The 8,280-nt window shown below is 40.8% G+C and overlaps 1 protein-coding gene across 1 annotated transcript in view; it reads left to right on the top strand.

Annotated features, from left to right (window-relative positions):
• The window catches only part of npffr2a (neuropeptide FF receptor 2a), a 33,005-nt gene extending 26,132 nt beyond the window's left edge, over nt 1–6,873 (top strand). The window contains exon 4 of the mRNA XM_026188006.1: nt 1–6,873. This exon is cut by the window's left edge and continues 1,021 nt beyond it. The gene's annotated coding sequence lies outside the window, so the exon portion shown is untranslated.
• The last annotated feature ends 1,407 nt before the right edge of the window (nt 6,874–8,280 follow it).

Below are 8,280 nucleotides of genomic sequence, written 5' to 3' on the forward strand. Positions count from 1 at the left end.
GAAAATAAATAAAAATAATAAATACACATCTTTAAGTGACTAGTTTTAAGGGGAACACAGCCTTTGGTTGTAATCTTATCACTTCAGATGCACACCATGTGACACACGTGCAAGGGCAGGACTTAATATTCCTGCTGTCCGTTGCAGAATGGTCAATTAGACTTGTCAATATTGCTTTGATAACAGGCTGCTGCACACTTGACATACAGATGGTGTCAAATTAAAGGGGAAAAAAGAGCAGCCAACAACACCATGTAAGATTTCAGGTCCAAAACTGTGACGGAGGGATGAGCGCCATCCTTTCAAAATGCATTTCTAGTCTTTTAATGATTCATAACTTTTTAAGGAGCCCCTGTCAAACTTGAAGAAACTGCCCTGATCACGACAGAAACGTTTCATTATAGGAGACAAAAACAGACGTACAAATCTGATAAATGTCCCCGAAAGCATAAAAGAGCCCCCAGATCCCTTCACAGTAATGCTCAAGTGTCCCTTTAATCTTTAATCTGCACCATATAAAATTTCTGTGTATAAATGTATAAAGATGCATCAAACATGACAGCATGACACTTGCAGAGAAGATTTCAAGATATGTCTTTGTAATGTGGCAAACTACACGAACAAAAATTCTCCCAACATCTGTCTCGTATTATTCACTGCTGCTGCTGCTGAAACCTTCGGCAACTTTCAGATCACGAGGAGAAATCCCACGTTGTGTGGTTTGTTTCGCCTAATGTTTGAACTGCTTTATTAAGTCAAACAACATACACAAGATATAAAAGTCAAAGGGCTCAAATGAGGAATAAAGGAGTTGAGAAAAGAAGTGGAGGTTGATGTAGCAACTATTAGCAAGTATTAGTCATCACGATCTTTTATATTCACAGATGCATTAATACATGAGAACAGTTCTTTTTTAAAGCGAGGCATGTTTTTATGCTCTGCTATCACAGCCACAGCATATCACACTCACTTCAGAGATCAACTAACAAGTAATTTCAGTAAATATGAAATCTTTTTCTATGATTTTTATGCCATTAATCTAGAGGCTTACAACAAGCTGTTTTGTAACCCAGTTTGTAGCTGCTCCTATAAAAATGGTGCAGAAAGGTGACATCTTTACACTAAGAAAGGCAAGTTTGTGTGAATCAACTCAAAGGAGGAGAAGTAGTAGACTGTAAAGCAGGAGCAATCAGCCTTTTTAAATAGCCTCAGAGGTGATTGCTGACTGGAGTCAGGTGGCAAACGAGGCTAATCAAAAGCAGCTGTGTCCTGGGGAGAGAGGAGAGTGAGAGAGACAGAGGGGGTAGGAGTGGCAAGAGAGGAGGCGGGGAGAGCGGGCAAACACCCCACCCACACACTCCCACAGCCTCACAGGATGTAACAGTTATGAAAGTAGCCATAATTAAGCAGTTTTTGATCTAACATGCATATGGAGACACGAACGGTCTTTAGGCGTAGCTACGGATGGTTGTCTTTCTGTGTCAGCCCTGCAATCAACCTGTCCAGAGTAGCCTCCTCCATGACAGTCGGATAAGCAGCTAAGAGAATGGATGGCCTTCTTTGAAACAGAGTAACTCCAAAACCACAAAGACAGAAAAAACCCTGTTTGTGCAAAAGTGATAATTAAAGGTTGTAAAACTTAAAAAAGGAAGGTTTCCACTTGATTTTGATTAAAGTCCAGCAGCAGAGCAAACACACCAGTAGTTAGGAGAGTTTGCTGCGAGTTCTGATATTCACCAAGATTTTTCTCAGAGACACTGGAGATGGGCAAAGAGGCTTAGGTTTGAGAGCTCTGCTATAGAGATTGAATTAAAAATGATAAACATGTACTTTGCTTATGATAACTAAAATAAGGTCACATAATAAATGTGCTAATGATCTGTTGACATTAAAACATTAGAATCATTTTTTGTGAAGATGTTGCTTTGAACTGAAGACAGTTTGTGTCTTTTTATTGACAGAAAGACATTAAGCAGGAAAGATGATACTTGCCAACAGATATTCTGCAGGTGACACATTTACTGGGGTTTTTTATTCGGGCATAAAGCCCTATAGATGGCAAAGAGATGAAAGCTATGATTATCCATTTACAAAATTTTCATTCAGGATTTTACCCTAAAATCTGCTCTGTAAACATCCACACGTCAACGTGCAATTATGCACATTATTTATACAGAAACCTTCAATGAGCCCTTTATGAATGTGCCGTGTAAACACCACATCAAATCTTTTCCTGTCATTTAATTTGATTTTTTAAAATCTCTCTGAACCCTGTTGTGCTGTCGTCACACTGTAAATATGATCCAATGAATGACTTCAGTCGCTTTTTGTACTAAATGTCCTTTTTCAAGCAATTTTGAAAATATTCATAGAAAAGATTATAAATCACAGAAAAAGTAAAGCTGTAATCAACAAAAACATCATGATTTTACATTATTTACATTATAAACTCTGGCAGCTGTGAGATCTAAACTAGAACAACTTCAAGGGGTACCTCGGTAAATACACAACACATTCAGATTGCCAACACTTTAATGCTTTGGTCTTGTTGACATCTTTATATGTGTCGATTTATACAAAGGTTAAAATTTAACATTGCTTTATGTAGTTTACCCTTTCAGTAAGCAACACATCTCGTGTTTGCATCTCTCTCCTGCTACAAAACCCCTCAAGTAAGCCTGAACAGTGCAGCAAAGGCTAACCAGGCCAGCCATCACTAAATAAAATCACCCAGAAACTCGACTGATTTTAGTCGCTGCTTTTGGCAAAACCACCGCAGGCAAATATTTACTGCAAATAGCATCAGAGCAACTTCATATCAGGCTGTAATGAGTTTGCGTACAGTTGGAGTTTACAATGAGTTGCAGTCAGTGATCCATTTTGGAAACACTGTCAGCGTTCTCTAATGATGAATGCCTGCAGTGAAATGTGCAGGACAGCTGCTTTTAGGGACAAGGCAGTCACCCAAGAAGTCATGAACCCGCTAAGCCCAATCACTAATATAGCTCAGTGCAGCTGAATCACGTATGTTTGCTGAGACTGCAAGAAAAAAAAAAATTCTACATCCCGAAATGAAAAGAATACCACTACATCCAGGATAAGGCATGTGGTGTCAGTTAAGGTAGGCATTATTTACCTCTCAGATAAACATGTTCACAGTCCAATAATTTCCACGTTTTAGATGCTAATTTCATGCAGATTTCTACTGCTGAGTCTTTACAGCACAGATATATACACACTGATAATATGCCATGTAATGTGATACAATTCAGTTTTAAAGTTGAGCTCTACAACCTAAAATTTCTTCATATCACTCCAACCTTTAGCTTTAGTGTGAATATGTCATGTTTTAAAAAAATCAAAACATCAAATTATTGCAAAATCAGCAGAAGCCTTTCAGCACAGCAGGTTGTAGCTCTTTGCCTGCTGTGAGTAAGTGCACAGTGATCACTGCCGTCCCAGAGGGAAATAAATGGATCCGCTAATGCTAAAAAACTCGGACACTTCTCATAGGCAGGCAAACTTACGCTTGACAAGTTGTCCACATCAACCAGTTCAGTAAACGGATATCCACGTGCACGTAGAAACTAACTGAACTTACAAGAGACAAACACATTTAGCCTGAAAGTGGCTGCTTCCCTGCAGTTGACCGGTGCGCGGTCTCAGCATGATGAATGAATGAATGCAAGGCTCAGAGGTGACATCCAGCCGACACTTTTTTTGTGTGCACTGGGCACAATGTACTGGACTCGATGTCATCAATTATTGCTATATGAGAGTCATTGTCCCAAAACATTAGGTTTTCAATGATTAGATGAAGACCAAGTCTCTGTCTTGTTTAGAAATATCAAAAACAAACTGCCATCTTTACACTGTTTTATTATGGTGCCAGACATGGTTTCCAGGCATTTTATAACTCCTGCTAACCTTTACACTGCAGTCACACCCTTGGTCTTTGTGGTCATAACGTATTCTGCCATTTAATGTAACTGCTAACAACATAACCGCTGACCTCGACATGTCTGCTGAAGAGGGTGCATGTCTCCCTTTAGACCCTGATTTGACCCCAAACAGCCTGCTCACTTCTTCACTTCATACTGCTACTCAAATTCAACTTTATGCCATATTGATTATACATGCCGAAAGAATTCATAATTCACTGTAGCGAGAAAAAATGCAGCGTGAATGTGGGCAAAGAAACATATACTCAGTATAGCTGAGTGTTTTTTTTAAGTTAGAGCATTGGGTGCCACTGGTCCTTTAATCAAATCAGTACTTCAAATATGAATTCTCATGAAATAATAATAAAAATTTACATGAGTCTTGAGCCACCACTCATTTCTTCATATTTTGCTGAGGTTGTCCTGATTTATGGACAGCATGAACTGAAATACAGTGTATAAGGCAAGCTTTATTTATTCTTGTTATTTCTTTAAATAGTTCTCCAGGCTCCCGCAAAGACATTCAAAGCTCTTCTCTGAATGTTCCTGCCTTTTATTCCGGTCTCCGTCAAGACGTTCCCAGTCTGCTTTAATATATTGTTCCAGTGTGCGTTTTTCTATCCAGGTATGCTTTTACTGCATAGGCACTGTGTTTGGGATCACTGTCATGCTGAAAAATGTAGCGATTGCTAATCCACGTGCTTTTCAGATGGTGGTTCAATTTTCCGTGCTCGTAATTCATCAATTCTGAGAAGATCTCCAACACCACTGCTTGAAATGCAGCCCCAAACATGACAACGCTCCTAAACCATCACAGTTATACCGTTTAGGTTCATCACGCCATCAGACCTGTTGCCACTGATTTGTGTGTAATTTCTATAACCTTAGCCTTTTCCCACTGTTTCCCTTCAAAAATGGCTTCCTGGCAGCCAACGTGTCCACTGAGACCATTTGTGATGAGACTAGTGAACAGTATATGGATGGAGGGCCAGATGGATCTCAGGTCCTGAAGAAATGCATCTCTTTCTAAGGACCTGACATTAGATACTGTTCAGCTGCTGCAGATATTTCATCCCTCGATTAAAGTGCAGTTTTTACACTTAATACTGACCTATGAGTCATTTAAAAGGCTTAAAAAAACAACAAAAGCATTGCTCTAAAAATAATCAGAGGATTGAAATGAGTGAAAAAGCAGTCAATGTCCAAAGAAAAACTTTGAAAGACCTTCAGAAAGCCTGGAGAAGGTTTGCTTTAAAAGAATGAGAAGAAAATCTGGCTTCTTGGAAACAAAAACAAAGAACTGAGGAGTGGCTCAAGAGCGCTTAAAATTTAAGTTAAGACTGGGGAATCTGGGCAGTTACGAGATCTAAACTTGGATCCAAAGTGCATGTAGCAAATCCAGCCTCTCTTATCCAAGCAAGCCACAGCATGGATACATCACAGCCACAACAAGGTTGTTTTTTTTTAAATATTAATGCTAATATAAAGAACAAGTTTCGCTACAGCGTCCAAATAACACATTTTATAGCATCATTCCTGGTTCCTGGTTTAACTTCTTACACAAACAAACAAAAATACCTGCAGAAAAATAAACACTGTAAATATTAAATGAACAGAACCAAGATCCAGATGGTGCATTTGATAATTAATACCAAGACATCAGACAATACTCACATATTTTTGTTTTTCAGCTTCAAAGTACTAGTTGTACCATTAGTTAAGCCAAAAATAGATATTGGTTCCACATTTTGGTGCGTTTCTCATTTTGTTATGTAGCCGTTACACTTTTCTCTGATTCAAGCAGTGAGCTGTTTTGATTTTACTGCCAAAGACGTCAACAATAACTTAAACACGACAACACTGCTGAGGTACACAACACTCCAGCAAACACATTTAGCACAAACATGTGTGAAGGTCCAGTTTTGAATGTAATGAATTTGTACTTTTTGGTGCCTGTGGTGAAAAAAAATAATCACATTGCAATGAATTACTGTGAAATACTTTTTGTGATCTCTTGGTACCTTTGTGTAGCTTGCATGTGACTATTTTGTGTAGTAGCATGTGTGTTCTTTTGTGTTTGTGTTCGTAAATATTGTTTATTTAATGGGACACAAATGTGGACTTTTTTTAATAGAATGGAGATTGTAGGTTTTTACTGAAGGCGAGGAAGCGAACGGTGTCCTATTTTAAATTGTGAAGGGCTATTCATCAGATTATCTATTACCTCTGTGATTGTCAGCACAAAATTTAGGCAAGGTTTATAATCAAGTTTCTAATGAAATGTCTTAATGCCTCTAATTCATGCCAATAGTGGTAAAATAACAATTTCTTGACACGTTTGTTATATATTAGGGAGACCAGAAGTTTAATGACCAGATTTAAACAGATGTGCCTCTGAAAAAGCCTGATGACATTACAACAGACAGACCTGCGACAAATCTTAGACACTTTATTGGGTACACCTGTTCAGCTTATTAACAGAGATTTCTAAGCATCCAGGTGTGCAGACATGTTCGGAGTGACCAACTGAAGGTTGTTGGTGCCAGATGGGCTGGTCTTTTTCAACCCCCCCCCCTGGAAGCAGAAGGGCTACAGAAACAGAAGACCAGAGCCACTTCTGTCAGCTGAGAACAGGAAACCCAGGCTACAAACTCACCAATATTGACTGACTGAGCCATCCATCTGCTTCTCCGGGGGTAGCAGCCTAAGCAGAGAACCCCAGACCTCTCTCTCCCTGCCCACCTTGTCCGGCGGAACACCAAGGCGTTCCCAGGCCAGCCTTGGGGGGTCTGCCCCAGGGACTCCTCCAGGTGGGACATGTCCAGAACACCTCACCCACGAGGTGCCCAGGAGGCATCCTTATCAGACCTGATCCACCTCACCTGGCTCCTTTCGATGTGGCGGAGCAGCGGCTCTAATCTGAGCCCCTCCCGGATGTCTGAGCTCCTTACACTATCTCTAAGGGAGAGGCCGTCCACCCTTCGGAGGAAGCTCATTTCCACCGCTTGTATCCGCGATCTCGTTCTTTCGTGGCCATAGGTGAGGGTAGGGACGTAGGTCGAATGGTAAATTGAGAGATTTGCTTTTACACTCAGCTCTCTCTTTACCACCATGGACCAGTACAACGCCAGCATCACTGCAGCTGCAGCACCGTCTGTCTCCCGCTCCCTTCTCCCGTCACTCGTGAACAAGACCTCGAGATACTTAAAGTCCTCCACTTGGAGCTTGAACTCATCCCTGACCCAGAGTGGGCACTCCACCCTTTTCCAGCTGAGGACCATGGCCTCAGATTTGGAGGTGCTGATTCTCATTTCCACCGCTTCACACTCGGCCGTGAACCGTTCCAGTGCGAGCTGAAAGCCATCACCCGATGAAGCCAACAGAACCACATCATCTGCGAAAAGCAGAGATGAGATTCTGAGGGCCACCGAAGTGAAAGCCTTCTGACACTTGGCTGCACCTTGAGTACAACAGAATTGGTGACAAAGACCAGCCCTGCCAGAGTCCATCACCCATCGGGAAAGAGTCCGACTCGGATTCATAATATTAAGATGGGAAGGATATTTCCTTGGTCCACTTTGGGGCCATTATCGCCAGCTGACCTTTGTTTAAACACCTCATGCCGACCTGTGGCAAAATGAGGTTCAGCCTAGTACTCCAAGGTGTATCTAATAAAGTGGCCTAGTGACATCATTTACAAAAGAAAAAAAAGGGAGGGGGGGGGGGGGCATTTTTGACCTGGTGTGGCACACATGGCAATCTAACCCATGATGACTTATGCACTGCCTTATTGGAGATAATGAATAAGAGAAGCATCTTCTTACGCAGACCAGTCTGAACGTGGTCTCAAACTGGTTGCTAGTGACTTTATGGCAGCCACTTTGTGTTCTCATATGATTTGCTACCTGTGATATGACGTACTTGTAGCTTAATGCTTAGCTATGCAGACTGAGACGAACAGTCTGTGTTGTTGTTGCTGACGAGAAGGATGGTGAGAATTCGTGAGTGCAAAGCATATGCTCTGAATTCATCCCATCCTGAAAGGAACTAGATGTGTCTTCAAGGTCTGTGAACGCTGCTCCACTGTACGACGCACACGCTGTAGTACTATTTATTTATAAAAACAAACACAGGATTACTCTGGTCTATTTTTTGATAGTGTCTTTGAGAAAAGATGCATATTTGTCCAAAATTGTTCATTATTTCTCTTTTAGTCTACAAATTTCTATTCTCCCTTTTTTTCCTCTAATGTCGTCCAGCTGTCTAGTGAGAATTAATGTCTATGTACAGTGATCAAAAATTATCAAGTATGTTAAAATGACTCATTAACATGACCTGA

The sequence above is a fragment of the Astatotilapia calliptera genome, chromosome 12 (genome assembly GCF_900246225.1).
Source record: "Astatotilapia calliptera chromosome 12, fAstCal1.2, whole genome shotgun sequence".
Lineage (NCBI taxonomy): Eukaryota > Metazoa > Chordata > Actinopteri > Cichliformes > Cichlidae > Astatotilapia > Astatotilapia calliptera.